This window comes from Hordeum vulgare, chromosome 3H (assembly GCF_904849725.1).
Source record: "Hordeum vulgare subsp. vulgare chromosome 3H, MorexV3_pseudomolecules_assembly, whole genome shotgun sequence".
NCBI classification, from domain to species: Eukaryota; Viridiplantae; Streptophyta; class Magnoliopsida; order Poales; family Poaceae; genus Hordeum; species Hordeum vulgare.
In genome coordinates this window covers 529,954,166-529,975,165 of record NC_058520.1, presented here as the reverse complement: position 1 = coordinate 529,975,165, position 21,000 = coordinate 529,954,166, and the positions used below count along the sequence as shown (strand labels likewise).

The following is a 21,000-nucleotide window of genomic DNA, read 5'->3' as shown; positions in this document are numbered from 1 at the left end:
ACGTTTGATACACACAAGGTATTCCTCCGGTGCCAGTGAGTTATATGATCTCATGGTCATAGGAATAAATACTTGACACGTAGAAAAACAGTAGCAACAAAATGACACGATCAACATGCTACGTTCATTAGTTTGCGTCTAGTCCATCACATGATTCTCCTAATGATGTGATCCCGTTATCAAGTGACAACACTTGCCTATGGTGAGGAAACCTTGACCATATTTGATCAACAAGCTAGTCAACTAGAGGCTTACTAGGGATAGTGTTTTGTCTATGTATCCACACAAGTATTGTGTTTCCAATCAATACAATTATAGCATGGATAATAAACAGTTATCATGAACAAAGAAATATAATAATAACTAATTTATTATTGCCTTTAGGGCACATTTCCAACAGTACTCATGTCACTGCACCCTGTGGCTCGACGCCATGACCGTACCCAGCATGGTACCTCCAATACCTACCCTCTCCCATGCCACACATGCTATTTTACTCGGAGAGGTCATTGCTCACGTTTTGGATCTTGGTATATGCTCTGTTGTCATGCTTCAGCTCTTTGCCACCTTATTTGTTTTGCTTGCTTCGCTTGTTCTTCGATCCTAGCTCTTAGGTCCCAACATATGCATTACAATATGTTTTTTATATATAGGGATCGAGTGAAGAATTTGGATTGGGATCATGGAGTAAATCAAACGAGGATGCAACTCATGTTCATGTAGGGTAGAGCCAGCCATGGTGTAGAGGCCAGATAGTTTTAGTATTCAGACTTTCAGTTGTTGCTAGCTCTACTCTGCTCTACCGGAATAGATGTGTTTTTTCCACACAAAATTCTAACATGAATTTGCTATTTAGCTGGCAAATCCAATAATTTATGTATTGTATTTGCATTTTGCAATTTAATTTGGCTGCCAAAGTGCTACATCGTATCACAGTAGACCTATTGAGTCAGTGGTAATTTTTCATGTATATATCATTCATATTTCTATATGCATTTCAAAGCGTACTTGTATAAAACAAATTGTATTTGTTTTCAATTTATATCTGTCCATGGTTTTGCTCACATCACAAATTTTAACAACTAGACAGTTCTTGAGTTTGGTGCAACCGAAGCACTTATAATTCAGTCCAATATAGATAGTTTACCCCTATTGGGCATGCATTTATCTTCCTCGATGAGTTTGGCAGAATACAACATCCGTTCATCCTCTAAATTGGGGATCCATGACTGCCAACCAACGGAGCAAGACTGGATACCACCCTCTCATCCTTCAATTTGGGGCTCCATGACCGCCATTTGACACGCACACTGTCGTCGTTGCCTCCTCACCGCCCCACATGGCAGAGCGCACGCGCCAACATCGCACACGGCCCGCCTCATGTTCGGTCAACAAGCTGTAGTTCAATTAGGCCCGTTGCTCCTCTTACATGTAGAGCCCGGGATGATCATGGTCTTCTCTCATTCTCTTGTGAACAATATATACACTGCAGGTATGCGAGAAGAAATATTGTATTGCTTGGAAAAGATATGCGAAATTAGCAGGCATCAATTGGACCAAGTTTACAAGCTATTAGATGTGCATTTTTAAGATGCGGTACTCATACTTTCTATTGGAATTTGACTTATAATTCTAAAAATTTGATGAGCAATGTATCAACAGAATGCAACTGCAACTTGATTTTTTATGCCAGTTGGACTTTAGATGAAGACGAACACATCCGTTTCTAGAATGTTGACATGTTTCTGTATGCAAAAAAGAACTATTGTACTTTATAAAAATAAAAGATGTGCAATGGTTGCTGACAAGGAACTTTTTGCGTAATGGCTTTCTGTTTAGCAGATCCCTGGCAATGGCTAGACAAATGCTATTCTCGATTTCTCAACAATTAGAAATTGTCTTGCAATGACCCACCAACGCGTGGGATCGAGGCAGTTTTCGAGGCTAGAGTATACAACCCAATTTGTTGGTTCGTCGGACAGGAAGTGAGAGGATATTCTCAAGTATTAGCAGCTGAATGTGTCAGATTCAACCACACCTGAAAGATTAGTATCTGCAAGCAAAGTATCAACAGCAAAGTAGTATGGTAACAACGGTGTCAGAAACGATTTGTTGACGGCAGACTATTCCTAACGATTGTATCAATGGCGCCAGAAGTTGACCGTGGACGGAAAATATTCTTTCCCGTCAACGTCGTGCGAACAAGTATTGTAGCAGGTAGCAGCAGTGTAACGAGTAGCAGCAGTGGCAAGGAACAACAGTAGTGACAGCAGTAGCAAGTAGCAATAGTAGCAAGTAACAACAGAGCAAGCAAGTAACAATAGCAGCAACAGTAGTAACAACAACAGAGCAAAACAAGTAACAGCAGCAGCAACAGTAGTAACAGCAGCAGTGGGACAAACTCGTAGGCAATGGGTCGGTGATTTGTTTGGATGATATTCATCATGCAACAGCTATAACACGGAGAGATATGTGGCTAGCTCCCGTTCGTCAATGTGATGTAGGCATGCATTCCGTGTGTCGTCATACGTGCTTAGGGAAAAGAACTTGCATGACATCTATTGTCCATCCCTCCCGTGGCAGCGGGGTCCAAAAGGAAACTACGGGATATTAAGGTTCTCCTTTTAATAAATAACCGGACCAACGCATTAGCACTTGGTGAACACATGAACTCCTCAAAATATGGTCATCACCGGGAGTGGTTCCGGTTATTGTCACTCCGGGGTTGCCGGGTCATAACACATAGTAGGTAACTACAATTTGCAAGATCGGATCTAAAACACACATATATTGGTGACAACATAATAACAAGCATGAAGCAATAAGAATAGGTGGTATCTCGCTAGCTCTTTATGAGACCGCAAAACATAAATGCGGAGCACTTTCAAAGATCAAGGGCTGACTAAACATTGCAATTCATAGCAACAAAGATCCAGTCATAGTCATACTCAATATCAATCAAAAGCGAAGCATAAAAATGACAGAGGTGCTCTCTAATTGGTGCTTAAATAAGAAGAGGATGACTCAACAGGAAAATAAATAGTCAGGCCCTTTGCCGAGGGAAGCATTGATTTGCAGAGGTGCCAGAGCTCAAGCTTTGAAAACAGAGATAATAATTTTGGGTGGCATGCTTTCATTGTCAACGCAATGACCAAGAGTTCTCAATATCTTCCATGCTACTCATGCTATAGGCGGTTTCCAAACAGAAAAGTAAAGTCTTAAGTCCCCCACCACCAATCAATCACACTCCACGGCGAGCCGAATCCTCGGGTACCGTCCATACTAACATCAATCTCAGGGGAGTCTTGTTTTACATTTATGTTTTCGATTTAAGCATGGAACTGGGCATTCCAATTACCGGCCCTTTCTCGTGAAGGACAGTGAATAAACACATGTCGAGGATAACACGCCTAACATGGAAGATACTAATAGCCCCCTGTCACCACATGAGCGGTTCGGGCATGCAAAACAGATTATTTCTTGAAGGTTTAGAGAATGGCACATGCAAATTTACTGGAACGGCAGGTAGATACCGCAAATAGGTAGGTATGGTGGACTCTCATGGAAAAACTTTTGGGTTTATGGAACTGGATGCACAAGCAGTATTCCGCTTAGTACAAGTGAAGGTGCAACGACCAAGATGCGGTCCTTTCCGATCTGGGGGTCGAGGCCCCGAATAGGAAAGAAGCGCATCTAAGCGTTTCGCAAGCAAGTAAACATAGCACATAATAATAATTACAGTAGACAATCTGGGATTCAACTGTCTTCTTATTAATAATACAGAGTACAACACAGATACAAACAAGGTAGTTCCGGTACGGACTACAAAACAAGGAAAATGCTATGCTACCCGCTGCAGGCCCACGATCACGACCACGGCTCAGTCCTCTGGATAGTTCACGTAAAGGCGATCTGTCTCCTCGTCGTACTGCCACGCCAGCTGGGTGCCATCGGGATCATCTGTCTCTGGGGTACCTGTACCTGCTCGGAGTTTCGGAGGAATCCGTGAGCCACGGGGACTCAGCAATCTAGGACCTTGGTGCCAAAACTAGTAACGTTATTTGGGTAAGGAAGGGATGAAGTGTTTCAGGCTGCTGCATCCTATGATAGAATAAGTGGCTAACTTACGCAAAAGGGGAAGTGAAAGTGGTCTATGCTAACAATCGGGAATACTTGATCAGGAAGTGATCCTGAACACCTACCTACGGCATCTCATAACCCCACCGTGTTCCCGATCGAAGAGAGATCTTCGAAGGGACAGTCACGGTTACGCACACAGTTGACATTTTTTTATTAGTTTATGTTTAAGTTCTCTAATACCGGATGTTAACAAAATATTCCAAATTGCCACATAACCGCGGGCACGGCTTTCCAAAAGATTAAACCCTGCAGGGGTGCTCCAACTAGTCCATCACAAACGAACACGGGCCGCAAAGGCATCCTCTATCACGAATCTCGTGATCTCGTCGGATTCCTTAGAGGAAAACCTCAACTCTGGGGCAAACCAAAGCTTCACTGGGATTCCTATACGCAAGATATACCGCTAAGGTAAGACAAAGCTAGCAGGACCTCCCGACGTGTCGACGACCCTGATAAGAGCCGCGTATCTCAGTCTCAGGACACGACGGATGAGCGACGCGTACACTGGCCTGATAGAAATCTCTCAAGTTGCCTTGAGTTGGCCCCGCACAGTGCTCTAATTTGGACCAACACTCATGAGGAGCACTGGCCCGGGTTATTGATTAAATTCCTCGGGGTAGCTATTCCCTATGCAGTTTATTATTAGGTGATTAACAAATAGTACCAAAGTTGGGTCCTGCCGGACAAGCCTTAATACTACGTGATTTATCAAGGGGGTCCCCATAACAACCCCGAACGTGTTAGGAGCGATCATTATGGAATCAAACACCGGTAACCGGTAACTAAGGCGACAATAACGGAACAAGACACCCGGCAAAAGACTAGGCCTCCCGTCATTTACCAAGTATATAGGTGCATTAAATAAATAACAGAATTTAATATAATGATATCAAGCTCATGTCACCACATGAGTTTAAAACACCTGCAACTAACAATGCTAACATTAGTAGCTGAGCAAGCCTACCTAGCCATACAAGTTTGCTAGGAAAGAGTACGGTGTTTAGGCTCATGGCATATGAAGAGGCAATATAATTTCAGTGGTAGGCAGCGAGCAATATGACATGGAATCTAAACTAACATAACAAGTCTAGAGATGGGATCAAGGTCATATCATCTTGCCTGTGATATCCTCAGCTCGGAATGGTTCTGGATCATCCTGTACGTACTCTCCTGACTCCACGTATTCGTTCTCCGTTCCCGGTGCTACCCAACATAATAATAACAGCCAATGAACAGTAGCACCACAAAATGCAACAATCACATGATGCATGGGATGAAAGTAGAGCATGCACCACTATTCCTATCACTAGCACAAGCAAAATAAGCTACAGCAAGTTTCTGGACAGAACTTTGCAATAAACTATTTGGACATGCATGGTAATGACATGAACAGATGCAGCTCGTAAAAACGGTGCAAAACCATATAAAGTACAGTGCAAACGGAGCTACGGATCAACGGGAATCAACGAAACAAGATATGAAGCTCTACGTGAAAGATTCAACACCACATAGACATTTGGCACAAATCTGGTATTCCCAGGTAGCCAAGACATGTAATAACCCAACATGAATGAAATGGAACAAGGTAGAACACCACAACATCAATTAAGCACAAACTTTGAACAAAATGGCAAAACTACATAATCTGCCAGTTTCTGCATCTTAGCTGTTTGGGAGCAACATGCAACATAGCTACAAGTCTTCAAACATGACAAATAATATATGTGGCTGTTGCCAACCAAGAACACTACAAGCCCCAGCAAGAATCACAGCAAAAGGAATTAAACTCTAGAAGATACAAGGCCACAAACTTTCCCAAAACCATCAGATCTCAGGGACTTGGTGAAAATTCCTGCACCTGAGTTTCTGTTTCTGTTCTGAAGCTTTAGACAGCAATCAAAATACAAGCTACTAGGCTCCAAATGACTTGAAAATTGACAGGAAGCTTCACAAACATACCAGGTTCAAAATACTAGCACTGAACCAATGCCAGTTCTCAACAGAATGACCAGCACATCCTCATCTACAGGTGAAGAAAAATGTTTCCAGCATCCCAGACTTAGTGAAATTTTCAGAGTTCAAAAATCTGGAATTTTCCAGCCACATGCCCACTTTGTCTAGGCTTAGTTTGCACACACATGTCACCAAGAGGTAGTTGACACCACTATGGTGTTAAGCACAAACCCCTTCTATTGACACACAAAACCCCATGCCCTTGGGCTCCATCTATACCATGGAATCAAAGACCAAACTTCTCACAAAACTGCAAATGCAACTCCATAATGTATCATTCTAAGATGACAATTACATAGGTGAGTTTTATGTGCACAATGACAAGTGACATGGGGGTTTGAACCCCATGTTTGTTTCATGCACATCAACAACACCCACACATATATCACAATATCACTAGCATCAAGCCCAACAAAATATAATTCCTATGCTAACAAGAGAGTGTGCACACCCTCACATATGGGCATGTGATGGTACACACTCTCACCTACATTAGTATGAACACCCTAGGAATCATGTCATCCTCAAGGTGCAACCCCCACAACAATCTACCCTAGCTTAACTAGTAAGCTCCACCTTCACATGCTATCATAGATAGCCACCTAGTGCATCACATCACATCGAATACATGTGGTGAGGGGGAGGCATCCACACCCCACTAAACCTATACAAGCAATTAAAACTACAAGATCAACTTAGTCCACACTAAAACTCAAAAGATGGGGCTATACATGATTAACTAGTGCTACTCTCACACCTTAAGAACAACACTCACAAGAAACCACATCACATGCACAAACTCCTACCAAGTGTAACTTCACACCACAAGATGCACTATCATAGGTTCACAAGGCTAGCAATACATCATCTAACAAACACTAGTGTGCAAAACACACACACAAATAAATATAACCTAACTATACTAGCAGAAACAGAAATTAAACACCACTAATCCTAAGAGATAGTTAACCAGCAGAATTAACAGCAATAACAAGCCACTTTGTATAAGAGTTAGGAAAACAGAAATTAAATAGGCACAAAAAGAAAAGACAACAAAAGAGAAATAGAGGCTCCTGGGATTCGAACCCAGAACCTCTGGTTCTAGCAACAGCAACACACCACTACACCACTGTCATCTAGTCGACAGGATGGAGGAAGGAAAAAGTGTGAACTGCTTCACTGGTCACTGTGCACAGAATTAGCAAAAGCAAAAAGAGGCCGAGGGGGGATCGAACCCAGAACCTCTCATCAGGCGCAAACACTCGCTACCACTGCACTACGGATCGAAGTCTGAACAGGTACGCGCGAGAAAAGAAAAGAAGGGATACTCTCGAATGGATCTGCCCTCTGATCTACCTTCCTCAACAGAGACACAGCAGGCACATACACAGACCCATCTACTCACTCCAACGTCGACGGGGAAGCACCCCGTCCGCGTCGCTGCTGGCACGAGGGGGGGGGATCCACCCCTACTGCTACGAGCCTACCAGCGCTCTGAACAAAAAAAGAAACACCCGCTACAACTGCTGCCCTGGGTCCTGTCAAACAGAAGCCTCGCGACAGAGAAGAAGGCGCACGCCCTTTGCCGCAACGGCTCCTCGCGCTGGGTGGAGGCGAGCTCCTGCTCCTACCTCTACCAAACAGCAGCAACGCACCACCACAACACCACACACACGCACAGGTCGCTATCTACCTGACGAACGGCAGCAGAGAAGGAACGTAGATCCTACTTCGGATCATGACCGAACCGAGGAGGAGGAGGCAAGGGGCGATGATCCTCACCTTGGGGAGAAGAGGGGGCGCCGATCGGGAAGGAGGAGCGCCGGAGGAGAAGAAGGCCGTCGACGAAGACGTTCTTGCGCTGCAGAAGCGAAGGGGAGGAAGAAGACACCGCGGGCACGTCCTTGACGGGCTCGGGGTCGTCGGCGTGGCCGTTCTTCGGGGCTTCTAGCGCCGGGAATGGATCGCAGGGATCCACCCCGAGCGCCCGGACATGGCGACAACGGCGAACGGAGGCGGGGGCGCGACAGTCGTCGGCGATGGCCTTCTGTTCTACTGGCTACTCCTACCACTGGCTTACCTGACAGAGAAGAGTGGAAGAGAGATGGGGAACGAGATGGTGGCGACGCGAGATGGGAGGGGAGGAGGAACCCTAGATGAGGGGGAGAGGGCACGGACGCCAACGCACTTAAAAGGGGGACCTCGACGTTGCTTCTCACGGCGTCAACTCCCCTCTCTCTCTCTCGTTCTGACGGAAAGGAAAACGCGCGGGGGGGAGACGGCGTCAGGGAAAAAGAAAGAAGGGGGGGCCTCGCCTGGGCTGCCGCTGGACAGGGGGAATATGGGCCAGCGAAGGGAGGAGGCCCATGCTGCGCCAGGGGAGAGAAGAAAACGCTGGGGGGGGGGTTCTATTTAGATTAAAACACACAGGGAGGAAAGATAATACACAAGATAAACTACTGGGATAAAATCAAAAGGAAAAACCTCCTGGTCATAAGGAATTATGGCCCATTAGAATAAAATAGGAAAGCAATATTTGGAGCCATTTGAAATAAATGCAAAACAGTAATTAATTTACTGTTTTGGGTTTATTTGCACCTTTAAAATCAAAGAACAAATCAGCAAAATTACACCTCCTCATAACCACAATTTACTCTAACCACCAGACATTTTAGAATAACTTTTGGGAAGAAGGAATTTTGACATGAGATAATAGGAGGGAAAAGGATTTTAAATAGCAAAGAGCTTTGAACATACTTAGCACTCACTCCTACCCATCACACACCAACATCACATGCATCACACAAGATAGTGCAATACCACAACATCACCCTAGCAAGATCACATGCAATCATAACACCACAATACTAACTCCTAGTAAGAACATATGCCAACATGATCATGACATGCAATCATAAGGTATGGCAAGGAATGATATGGCATGGATGCATGCATGCAAATGCAAAATAGAAGGTGACACATGAAATCATACATGCATAGAAACGGTCATGACAAAGTCAAGGTGGTCCCACATGGAAGGTTACAAAAAGGGAAAGTCCTACACTTGGGGCATTACAGAAGGCTAGCAAAAGACTGAGAATCGACCAACTAGAGAGTGACAACGGTCATCAAGATGCAATGAGGTTGACTAACATTGAATGCAAGCATGAAAAAGATATAAATCACCATGAGCACGAACATCATAGAGGCTATGTTGATTTTGTTTCAACTACATGCATGAACATGCACCAAGTCAAGCCACTTGAATCATTCAAAGGAGAATACCATCCTATCATACTACATCATAGTCATCTCAAAATTTATGTTGGCATTCAAGACAAACCATTATAAGCACTGAGCTAGTTAAGCATGGCATCAAAAACTATGATCTCTAAGTTATCATTGCAAACATGGTTCTCTCACAACAAAGCTGAATCGGGCATGACAAGCTAGTCATATTTACAAGAACAAAATAGATAGAGTTCATACCAGCTTTTCCAGTCTCAGTCACTTCATCATATATCATCATTATTGCCTTTCATTTGCACGATCGAACGATGTGAACAATAGTAAGAGTGCTCGTGTAATGGACTAAGCTGAATCTGCAGGCAAACACAAAGGAGAAGACAAAGTAATATGGCTCTTTGAAAGCTAAACAGGTATGCATGCAAGAGCCACTAAACATTGTAACCAATATCTTCTACCTTGACCCAAAGAAAAAGAGAACTATATACACGGGAAAACTCCCAACAAGCAAAAGAAGAAAGTTTTTTTTGGGTTTTCTCAAAAGGACACAAAACAAGAAAACAAGAAAACGAAAATAAACTAGCATGGATAATACAGTGGCAAAGTGTAGAAGTGAAAGCATAAGCATGAATGTAAGGTTGGTGAGAACACGTACTCCCCCAAGCTTAGGCTTTTGGCCTAGCTTGGTCTACTCCCAAGGATGGTCCTGGCGGAACCCAAAATCAGAATTGGTGTTATACGGGAGTGCTGCAGCCACTGCCTGAATAGCTGCCTCACGAAGTCGAGCAGTCGTCTCCTCCCTCTCATACTCCTCTGCCTCTCCTATGGTTATGTAGTATCTTCGTTTTACCTGAAAGTCAAAGAAAGCAGGAGCAGGAAGGGTAATATGGAAAACACACTGCCGGCTAAATATCAAACGGTATAGGAGGGATCCAACATCCCTCTCAAGGAACTGGTAGCGTGTTAGAGCGACACGATCAAGGTAGGCTGTACGGAGAGGGGGGGTCTCCTGAGCGGATGGATACTCCAAGAAAATTTGCTAAGCGTGTAGCATAAATTCCACCAAAGAAATCCCCCTCAATGGCATTATTATTCAGCCTCCTTGCTATTATAGCTCCCATGTTAAAGCTCTTGTCACCTGTTACTGCGCTCTTAAGGATACTAAGGTCGGATGCGCATAGGTGACAATGTGCACCCTTGCCGTTAATGCACCTACCTATGAAGAGGGCAAAGCAGTGCAAGGCAGGGAAATGAATGCTTCATATGGTAGCTTGCGTGATATCTCTAGTTTCTCCAACAGTTATACTGGAGAAAAAGTCTCTGACCGAAGACTTAGCAGGATCATTAATACTACCCCCATCGGGTATCTTGCAAATCCTATTGAAATCCTCCAAATCCATGGTGTAGGATTTATCATACAGATCAAACAGTTTGGATGAGTCACGGCCAACTGAAAATTTAAATCTACGCACGAAAGAGGCAGTGAGCATAGCATACTGTTCACATTTACGTGAGAGGAATTCTGCTAACCCGGCATTGCGGACAAGTGTATCAAACTCATCCTTGAAGCCTGCTTCGATCATGAACTCATTGGAAGGCCATTCACATGGTTGTACCGGTGCGTCCCTTAGTTGATAAGGTTCGGGCTCCCGAAAAGAAAGACGGGGACCCTTCTTACTTGAGGAACCACCATGAAACTTCCTCCTGAACATAATTCCCTTTGCTGAAATTTTTGAAGTTCAAGGGAAAAGTGAATAAAGACCAACCACACCTTGTAGCAACTACTCCTACTAGCGCCTAGAGACCGTATCACGCGCTAAAACTACTTGGGACCAGCTAAAATCAACATTTGTAGCTCAAGAACAAGGTCACCAAGGTAGCAAGAATACGCGAAGGATAAAGCACTAGAGCAAAAACTAATTGGACCAATGGAGGAGTCACTTACCAAGGAGTAATTTCCCCAAAACGGTTCGGAGAATGGTGCTTTGAGCAAGGAGAGCGAAAATCACAACCAAATGAGCAAGAACACGGGTTTGAGCTGTGAAATGATTTTTTCTGGAGGTGGAAGAAGAGGATGGGAGCTGGAATGAATGGAGGGGGTCCCTGTGGGCCCCACAAGCTTGCTAGCCGCCACTAGGGGGGCAACGGCTACAGGGCTTGTGGCCCACTGGTGTGGCCCCCAGGCCAGCTCTCAATCCGAGTATTTTTCAAATATTCCAGAAAAAATCATACTGGATTTTCAGGACCATCGGAGAACTTTTATTTTCAGGGTATTTTTCTCCGGGACGCTAAAACAGAAAACAGGAAAAACTAAACTAAATCTATCATTTTTCTTCCAAGCAACAGAAAGTGAAAGCTTAAAACAGAGGTATGTGACTCTTTGATTCATCCATTTCATGGTCATCAAAAGAAATCCGTCAATGGGGTTGATCAAATCCTCATGACAAAACCTCTTCGAATCGCAAAGAGAGAACGGAGAATTGTCGAATAGCCACTAAGTCACCTCAATGGGGATATGTATCTCCCCAACAAGCAAATCATACTTCATCTTGACACGAGGAATAGGGCATTCAAAGCTCCCAATAAGAATCGATGAAGTCTTCTCGATAGCATTGATGCAATGTACTTGATATCGTTTCTTCGGAAAGTGCACTTTACGCTCATTGCCATTGACATGGAAAGTGGCATTGCCTTTGTTGCAATCTATAACAGCCCCTGCAGTGTTTAAAAAGGGTCTTCCGAGGATGACATCCATGGCATCATCCTCGGGAATATCCAAGATGACAAAGTCTGTTAAGATAGTGGTGTTAGCGACCACAACAGGCACATCCTCGCAAATGCCGATTGGGAAAGCAGTTGATTTGTCGGCCATTTTGCACAGAAATTTCAGTGGGTATCAACTTATCCAGTTCAAGTCTACGATAAATAGAGAGCGCCATAACACTAACACCGGCTCCAAGGTCACATAAGGAAGTTCTTACGTAGTTTCCTTTAATGGAGCAAGGTATAGTGGGCACTCCGGGATCACCAAGTTTCTTAGGAGTTCCACCTTTGAAAGTGTAATTGGCAAGCATGGTGGAGTCAAGATCTGGTATCTTCCGTTTATTGGTCACGATATCTTTCATGTACTTGGCATACGGAGACATCTTGAGCATATCAGTTAACCGCATCTGCAGAAAGATGGGTCTTATCATCTCAACGAAGCGCTCAAAATCCTCATCATCCTTTTTCTTGGATGGCTTAGGAGGAAAGGGCATAGGTCTCTGAACCCATGGCTCCCTTTCTTTACCATGTTTCCTAGCAACGAAGTCATTCTTATCGCATCTCTTAGGTTGTGGGTTATCAGGATTAACCGTAGGTTCAATCTCCACATCCTCATCATTGCTAGGTTGAGCCGTATTATGAACATTGCTGTCCATATTGTCACCAGGTTCATGTTCATCACAAGATTGTGTTTCCGCATCAGACGTAGAAATATTATTAGGTTCTTCAGGTGTGATAATATTTGGTGAACTCGCGCGTAGGTTTCTATCATCCTTCTTCTTCTCCTTAGGATGACTGGGTGTATCAACATTAATTCCTTGAGAATCTTGATCAATTCTTGTGACAGCCCGATGCCGACGTTCCAGAAGATTTCCTTTCCTTTCCGTTTTCGTCGTGTGTCTATTTTTATTTTGTCGCATCATCATCGCATCATGCGCATCATCAGCATTGCATCGGCATCTCCGTTGCCACCAATTTTCAAAACTTGCATCCGTTGTTAGTTGCCGGTTCTCGTCGTTGTCCGTTCTGAGCCCGACCGCACACGCACGCGCCCGCGGCACCGTCGAAACCCTGTTTTTAAAGTATGCGTAAAACTTTCTCCGATTGAGCTGGAATTTGTCGTGCGGTATTATTTATATATAGCTAGGTCGCTTGTCGAATTTCGTCGCGATCGGAGTCCGTCTGGTACCCGAACGGTCGACCGTAGCGGCACCGTCTTCGGTTATTCGTCGGACGTGTGTCGGTGTTTTAAAATTCGTGCCGCGCCGCCCGTTCTCCTTCTTGTCTCCGGATATCCCCTCTACATGGCGGCGTACCCATTCCCGCGTTCGGATTCGTCCGAATCCGACCGCACGATTGGATCCGGAACGAAATTCCGGGTAACCTAGCCCCCCCATTTGTCTATAAATAGACCCTCCTATTATTTTGGGACAGCCTACCCTCCTCCACGTCGAAATCTGTGCAAAACCTAACCCTAGTGCTGCCTCTCCCACCCCTCTCTCCTCCCCCAGCCGTCGGGCCCGCCCGAGCCCGCGCGCGGCCCGCCCCAGGCCCATCCGGCCGCCACCCGTTCTGCCCGAGCCTCCCTCTCCGCGCCTCCCTCTCCGCGCCGCCCGCAGCAGGATGTGCCCTCGCCGGAGCCTCCCACCGGCCGGAGTCCGCGGGAGTTCGCCCCTAACTCCGGCCAGCAGCCGCGCACCAAGGCACCAGTAGCCGCTGGAGACCTGCAGCACCGCCAGCAGCCGCCGGCGCCCAGCCCCGGCCGCCTCACGCCAGTTCCCGGCGTCCTCGCCGCGGCAGCTGCCTTCGCCGCCGGATCCCGCCGGATCTCGGCCTCCTCGCAGGTCCCGCCGTCCCGAGGGCTTCCAGCCGTCCCGTGCCAGCCTCCCGCCGCCGGCATCTCCTCCTGGTCGCGAGGACGAAGGAACGAGGCGACGACCGAGCGCAGCGCTCGCCTCCAGCGCCCCTCGGCCCAACCGGCTGCCTCGCCCCGACCCCAGGCCCACGTGGCCTCGGCTGGCCCACCCCCCTCAGCCTCTACAGCTCCCCCGAGGCCTTCGGCCCAGCTCCCTCCAAGCCGGCCCATCTCTAGGCAGGCCCGAAGGCGAGCACCCTTTGACGAGCGCCCTGCGCGCGTGTTAGCTATATTGCGCCCAACATTTTTCGGTCTGGTAGAATATTAGGCCCGGTAGTATTTATTTATTTTAGGATTTTCGGTATTATAATTTCAGGAAATATATAGATATTAAAACGCCCGTAGTTTAATATCCGTAAGTCGGATCGCGAAGATTTAGATATGTATCTTGTGTATTTTTCCGCGTAGATTCCGAATTTCTAACTTGCATATTTATTTGAGGTCGTTTAGCGTGTCGTATGCCTAGAAACACGTGCTGTCCTATTATGTTTCCGTCCCGTATTTATTTTTCTCGCGGTCCGGAATGCTCGAGCACCTTAGGTAAAAATGTCCATGTTTTACGAATCATTTTTGCATGTATTTTAGAGCGGTCATTTGTATTTTTATGTGTAGGGTTTTGCCACTAGTTTATTTTCCCGTATATAGGCTATTTTCCCGCAATTATGTGTTGCTTTATTTTGTTGTGCAACCCCACATATTTTATATGTTTCCGGGGTGCATTTTTCTGTGCAATTAGTTTTAGCTTTTGAGGAAGTTAGTTCGCGCGATATTTTTCCGTGATGCCCTTTTGTTTATTTCGTAGAATTTATTCCGTGCGTCGTTTGACGGAGTTGTCAACTAGGGAGTTGTTCTTGGGTGTTTAGACTAGCCCCTGGTATTTTTGGTTGCAATAAAAATGCATGTTTAGGTGTGGTTTGGTAGCTCTCAAGTTGCTAGAAATAGTGAGCATTTGGAGGAGCTGAAATATTTCTAAGTCTGGAATCTGTTATATTTTGTTGTTGTCTTGTCTTGCTTGCATCTTGTGATCTGTAGCTCTTTTGAGGTTGGTCCAATGGAATTACTTGTACCCCTTGTGTTCATCTAGCATGCTGTAAATTTTTATGCCATTCGGAGTCCTGTAGATATAGGTTTTGCTGCTGTCAATATTGCTTCAGATCAAAAACTGCACTTTCATGAGGTGTAATTTTCACTAAGTCTGAAATAGTGAGTCGGATGCCTTTTTGTGACTTCTTTCCATAGTGATCCATGATGCCATGCTAGTTGTTGTTAGTTGTTTGTAGTAGTGCTTCTTGCCCTCTTTCGTGCCATGCCTTGCTTGAGTTTATCGGAGTTGTGTAGCTCGTAGTTGTGGGGCGTAGAATATGCTATGTGGCTGATTTTGACAGATTGTAGTCATTTCTTGTTTTGCTCGTAGTTTTTGAACCGTAGCTCCGTTTTGATCGAGTCCTATATGAAACTTGCTTAGAATCTCGTGTAGTTTCATTTTTATCTTGCTGGTTGGATGTTTTGAAGTGCTCGTAGCCGCCGTTGCACACATTTTGCATTCATGCCATCATATCTTGCGGTGCTTGTAACTTTTGATTCGTAGCTCCGTTGGAGATGATCTCTATGTGTAAATTGCTTGTCTTGACGCGTAGAATCACGTGAACCTATTTGTTTTGCTGTTTAACAACTAACTAAAAGCATTAGTTGAGATCTGGACAGAATTGTAAATTAACATGTGAGGTCGTCTCGGAGATGCTATATGTCATTTCCGACCTCATTTAAAATGTCTAGATAGGTAGTTTAATTTCCGCTTCACTTCTTGCATGTTTAACCAAATTTAATATTGCCGTGTATCTATTCGGGATAGAACTAAATAATTAAATGTGGAGCTTCACTTAATGTGTAGTGTTTGATTGTTATGATTGTCATGCCTTGCATTAGACCGTTCATGCATCATGTGTGTCTTGCATCGTGTGGTGAATTCCGTGTGTTGATTTGTGTTTCCGGTTTGCTTCATCTCGGTAGAGTTCCGCAAGCGTGTCGGATGTGAGGACCCATTCGACTACGTCGGTTCGTCTGCTTCACGGAGGCATTCTTCTTCCAAGCGGGATCTCAGGCAATATGATCATTTCCCCAGATACCATTACTATCATTGTCATGCTAGTTTTATCGCTTCTATCGATTATGTATCGTTGCCTACCACATGTTAAATATTAGCCTCTCAACAATGCCATGATCACCTTCAACCTGTACGACCTAGCAAACCACTGATTGGCTATGTTACCGCTTGCTTAACCCTGTGCTAGCGTTGCGAGTTGCAGGTGCATTGCTTCCATGTGAAAACATGGGTTCCTTGTTATACCACCATATTTAAATGCTATTTAATTTAATGCACCTATATACTTGGTAAAAGGTGGAAGGCTCGGCCTTTCTAGCCTGGTGTTTTGTTCCACCTTTACCCCCTTAGTTTCCGGCTACCGGTGTTATGTTCCATAAATGAGCGCTCCTAACACGATCGGGGTTGTTATGGGCACCCCCTTGATAATTCGTTTTTAGATTAAAGCTGGTCTGGCAAGGCCCAACATTGGTACTACATTTGCCTAATCACCTAATAAAATTGCATAGGGACCCGCCGGCACCCGCGGACTATTTTAATCAACCCCCGGGCCAGTGCTCCTCATGAGTGTTGGTCCAAAACAAAGAAGCTTATTAACGCTACCCGGGGCAACTCGGTGTTTGGCGTGGTAACCATCGCTCATCCGTCGTGTCCTGAGAACGAGGTACGCGACTCCTATCGGGATCGTCGACACGTCGGGCGGCCTTGCTGGATTAGTTTTACCTTTGACGAGATATCTTGTGCATCGGGATTCCGGTGATGCTTTGGGTAATCTCAGAGTTGAGGTTTTCCACTAGGGAATCCGACGAGATCGCGAGCTTCGTGATTGAGGATTTCTATTCGGCTTGTGGTAATTTGTGATGGACTAGTTGGAGCACCCCTGCAGGGTTAAATCTTTTCGGAAAGTCGTGCCCGCGGTTATGTGGAAACGTGGATACTTTGTTTAACACTGGTTCTAGATAACTTGAAGTTGACTTAATTAAAACTTGCCAACTGTGTGCGTAACCGTGACTGTCTCTTTCGTAAGTTCCTTCTCCGATCGAGGACACGGTGGGGTTATGTCTGACGTAGGTAGGTGTTCAGGATCATTCATTTGATCATCAGAAGTTCACGTCCGTTATGCGTAGATCTTCCCCCTCTTATTTCTTGTACTCGCAAGTTAGCCACCAAATATATGCTTAGCCGCTGCTGCAACCTCACCACTTAACCTTACCTCACCCATTAAGCTTTGCTAGTCTTGATACCTTTGGAAATGAGATTGTTGAGTCCCCTGTGGCTCACAGATTACTACAACACCAGTTGCAGGTACAGGTAAAGATTACTTGATGCGAGCGCGTTGATTGATCATTTGGAGTTGCTTCTTCTTCTTCTTCTTCATCGATCTTGGATGGGTTCCAGGCCGGCAGCCTGGGATAGCAAGGATGGACGTCGTTCTTCTTTTATCGTTTGTTTTCGTCCGTAGTCGGATCCTGCTATTACTCTTGATGATTATGTAATGTATTGATGTGACTCTGATGTAGCATGTGGCGAGTGTAAGCCAATTCTTTATATATATCTCTTCTTCTCAGTACATGTACTTGTAACGATATCCATTCTTGCGACACGACGAGATGCGCTTCTATCCCTGACGAGGCCTTCGTGCCAAATTGAGGATAGGGTCGCATCTTGGGCGTGACAATTCTCTTAGGATGGCCTTCAGGATACAAAGGTTCCTAAGTCATTTTGCCTCCTCTAATAATGATTCTGACAAAGTTGTCATTCAATTCATTGAGCAAGTCATTCTGAGCTTTAAGTAATTGTTCCACCTTAGTAGTAATCATTGAGACATGTTTACTCAGAAGCTTCAGATCGTTGACATTTCTGTCTACACAAGCACTTAAATTGCTAAGCATACGAGTACTTTGTTCCAAATGTCTGCTAACATAATCATTTAAACTCTGTTGTTTGGCAACAAAGTTGTCAAATTCATCAAAGCATAGGCTAGCAGGTTTGTCAAAAGGAATATCACTCTCATCAAACCTACGCAGAGAATTTACTTCTACTACCTGTATCGGGTTATCGAGACCATGGATCTCTTCGATAGGTGGTAGATTTTTGACATCTTCAGATCTAATGTCTTTCTCTTGCATAGATTTCTTGGCTTCTTGCATATCTTCGGGACTGAGGAATAGAATACCTCTTTTCTTAGGAGTTGGCTTAGGAGGTGGTTCGGGAATTGTCCAAGCATTATCGTTGATCAAGATGTTATTCGGAAGGGTCTCAGCTTGTTCGATAGTTCGTTCCCTAAAAACACAACCGACACAACTATCTAGGTGGTCTCTAGAGGCATCGGTAAGTCCGTTATAGAAGATAACAAGTATCTCGTTCTTCTTAAGAGGGTGATCAGGCAAAGCATTCTGTAGCTGCACGAGCCTCCCCCAAGCTTGTGGGAGACTCTCTTCTTTGAGTTGAGCAAAGTTGTATATTTCCTACAAGGCAGCTTGATTCTTATGGGCAGGGAAATATTTCTCACAGAAGTAATAGACCATATCCTGGAGACTATTCACACATCCAGGAGCAAGAGAAGTGAACCAGGCTTTAGCGTCATCCTTTAGAGAGAAAGGAAACAACTTAAGGATATAGTAATGGCGGATCTTCTCCTCACTCGTGAAAAGGGTGGCTATATCGTGTAGTGTGGTAAGATGGGCTACGACCGTCTCATACTCATAACCGTGGAAAGGATCAGATTCGACTAGAGAGATTATCTCAGGGTCGACAGAGAATTCATAATCCTTATCGGTGATAAAGATAGGTGAAGTGGCAAACTTCGGGTCGTATTTCATCCTAGCTTTCAGAGATTTTTCCTTCCACTTGAGAAGTAATTTCTCAGCGTCATAGTCATCCTTACACGCAAGAAAATCCTCAGCTATCTCTCCCTCCATAACGTAACCCTGAGTATATCAGGCAATTCATATCTAGGAGAGCTACATCTAGCAGGAGCAAAAGCAGGTTCTATCTCAATAGTATCGACAATTTCAGAAGCATCACGAGCATTGGCAGTAACTCTAGCAATATGAGCATCAAGGAACACCCCTAGTGGAACATCAGGCAAAGTAATATCTCTAGCAGTATCAAGCATATCATCATCAGGCAAGGCAGTATCAGGCATAGCATCTCTAGCAGTATCAGGCATAACATCTCTAGCAGTATCAGGCAAAGCAGTATCAGGCATAGCATCTCTAGCATCATCAGGCATAGCAACATCATAAGCATCATCAAGCACAGGCGACATATCAAGATTTCTAGCAGGAGATGATGTCGCAAACTTACTCATAACTGAAGGTGAATCAAGTGCAGAGCTAGATGGCAATGCCTTACCTCCCCTCGTGGTTGAGGGCAAAACTCTGGTTTTTGGATCTTTCAGATTCTTCATAGTGATCAGCAGATATAAATCCCAAGTGACTCAGAGAATATAGCAATCGCCTCCCCGACAACGGCGCCAGAAAAATGTTGTTTAGCAGATCCCTGACAATGGCTAGACAAATGCTATTCTCGATTTCTCAACAATTAGAAATTGTCTTGCAAGGACCCACCAACGTGTGGGATCGAGGCAGTTTTCGAGGGTAGAGTATTCAACCTAATTTGTTGGTTCGCCGGACAGGAAGTGAGAGGATATTCTCAAGTATTAGAAGCTGATTGTGTCAGATTCAACCACACCTGAAAGATTAGTATCTGCAAGCAAAGTATCAACAACAAAGTAGTATGGTAACAACGGTGTCAGAAACAATCTGTTGACGGCAGACTATTCCTAACGATTGTATCAATGGCGCCAGAAGTTGACCGTGGACGGAAAATATTCTTTCCCGTCAACGTCGTGCGAACAAGTATTGTAGTAGGTAGCAGCAGTGTAACGAGTAGCAGCAGTGGCAAGGAACAGTAGTAGTGACAGCAGTAGCAAGTAGCAATAGTAGCAAGTAACAGCAGAGCAAGCAAGTAACAGTAGCAGCAACAGTAGTAACAGCAGCAGAGCAAAACAAGTAACAGCAGCAGCAACAGTAGTAACAGCAGCAGTGGGACAAACTCGTAGGCAATGGGTCGGTGATTTGTTTGGATGATATTCATCATGCAACAGCTATAACACGGAGAGATATGTGGCTAGCTCCCGTTCGTCAATGTGATGTAGGCATGCATTCCATGTGTCGTCATACGTGCTTAGGGAAAATAACTTGCATGACATCTATTGTCCATCCCTCCCGTGGCAGCGGGGTCCAAAAGGAAACTACGGGATATTAAGGTTCTCCTTTTAATAAAGAATCGGACCAACGCATTAGCACTTGGTGAACACATGAACTCCTCAAAATATGGTCATCACCGGGAGTGGTTCCGGTTATTGTCACTCCGGGGTTGCCGGGTCATATCACATAGTAGGTAACTACAACTTGCAAGATCGGATCTAAAACACACATATATTGGTGACAACATAATAATTTCAGATCTGAAATCATGGCACTCGGGCCCTAGTGACAAGCATTAAGCATGGCAAAGTAGTAGCAACATCAATCTCAGAATATAGTGGATACTAGGGATCAATCCCCGTCAAAACTAACTCGATTACATGATAGATCTCATCCTACTCATCACCGCCCAGCGAGCCTACGAATAGATTACTCACGAACGATGAAGAGCTTCATGGAATTGGAGAGGGAAGAAGGTTGATGATGACGATGGCGACGATTTCCCCTTTCCGGAGCCCAAAACGGACTCCAGATCTGCCGTCCAGATGAAGAACAGGATGTGGCGGCGCCTCCGTATCACAAACGCGACGAAATCTTCTCTCTTTATT

The 21,000-nt window shown here is 44.9% G+C and overlaps 1 long non-coding RNA gene across 1 annotated transcript; it reads left to right on the top strand.

The window, feature by feature from the left end:
• The first annotated feature begins 399 nt into the window (after nucleotides 1-399).
• On the top strand, nucleotides 400-930 carry LOC123440427. Its single transcript, XR_006630317.1, has 2 exons — nucleotides 400-451; nucleotides 654-930. It is a non-coding gene; the product is annotated as an uncharacterized LOC123440427 (long non-coding RNA).
• The last annotated feature ends 20,070 nt before the right edge of the window (nucleotides 931-21,000 follow it).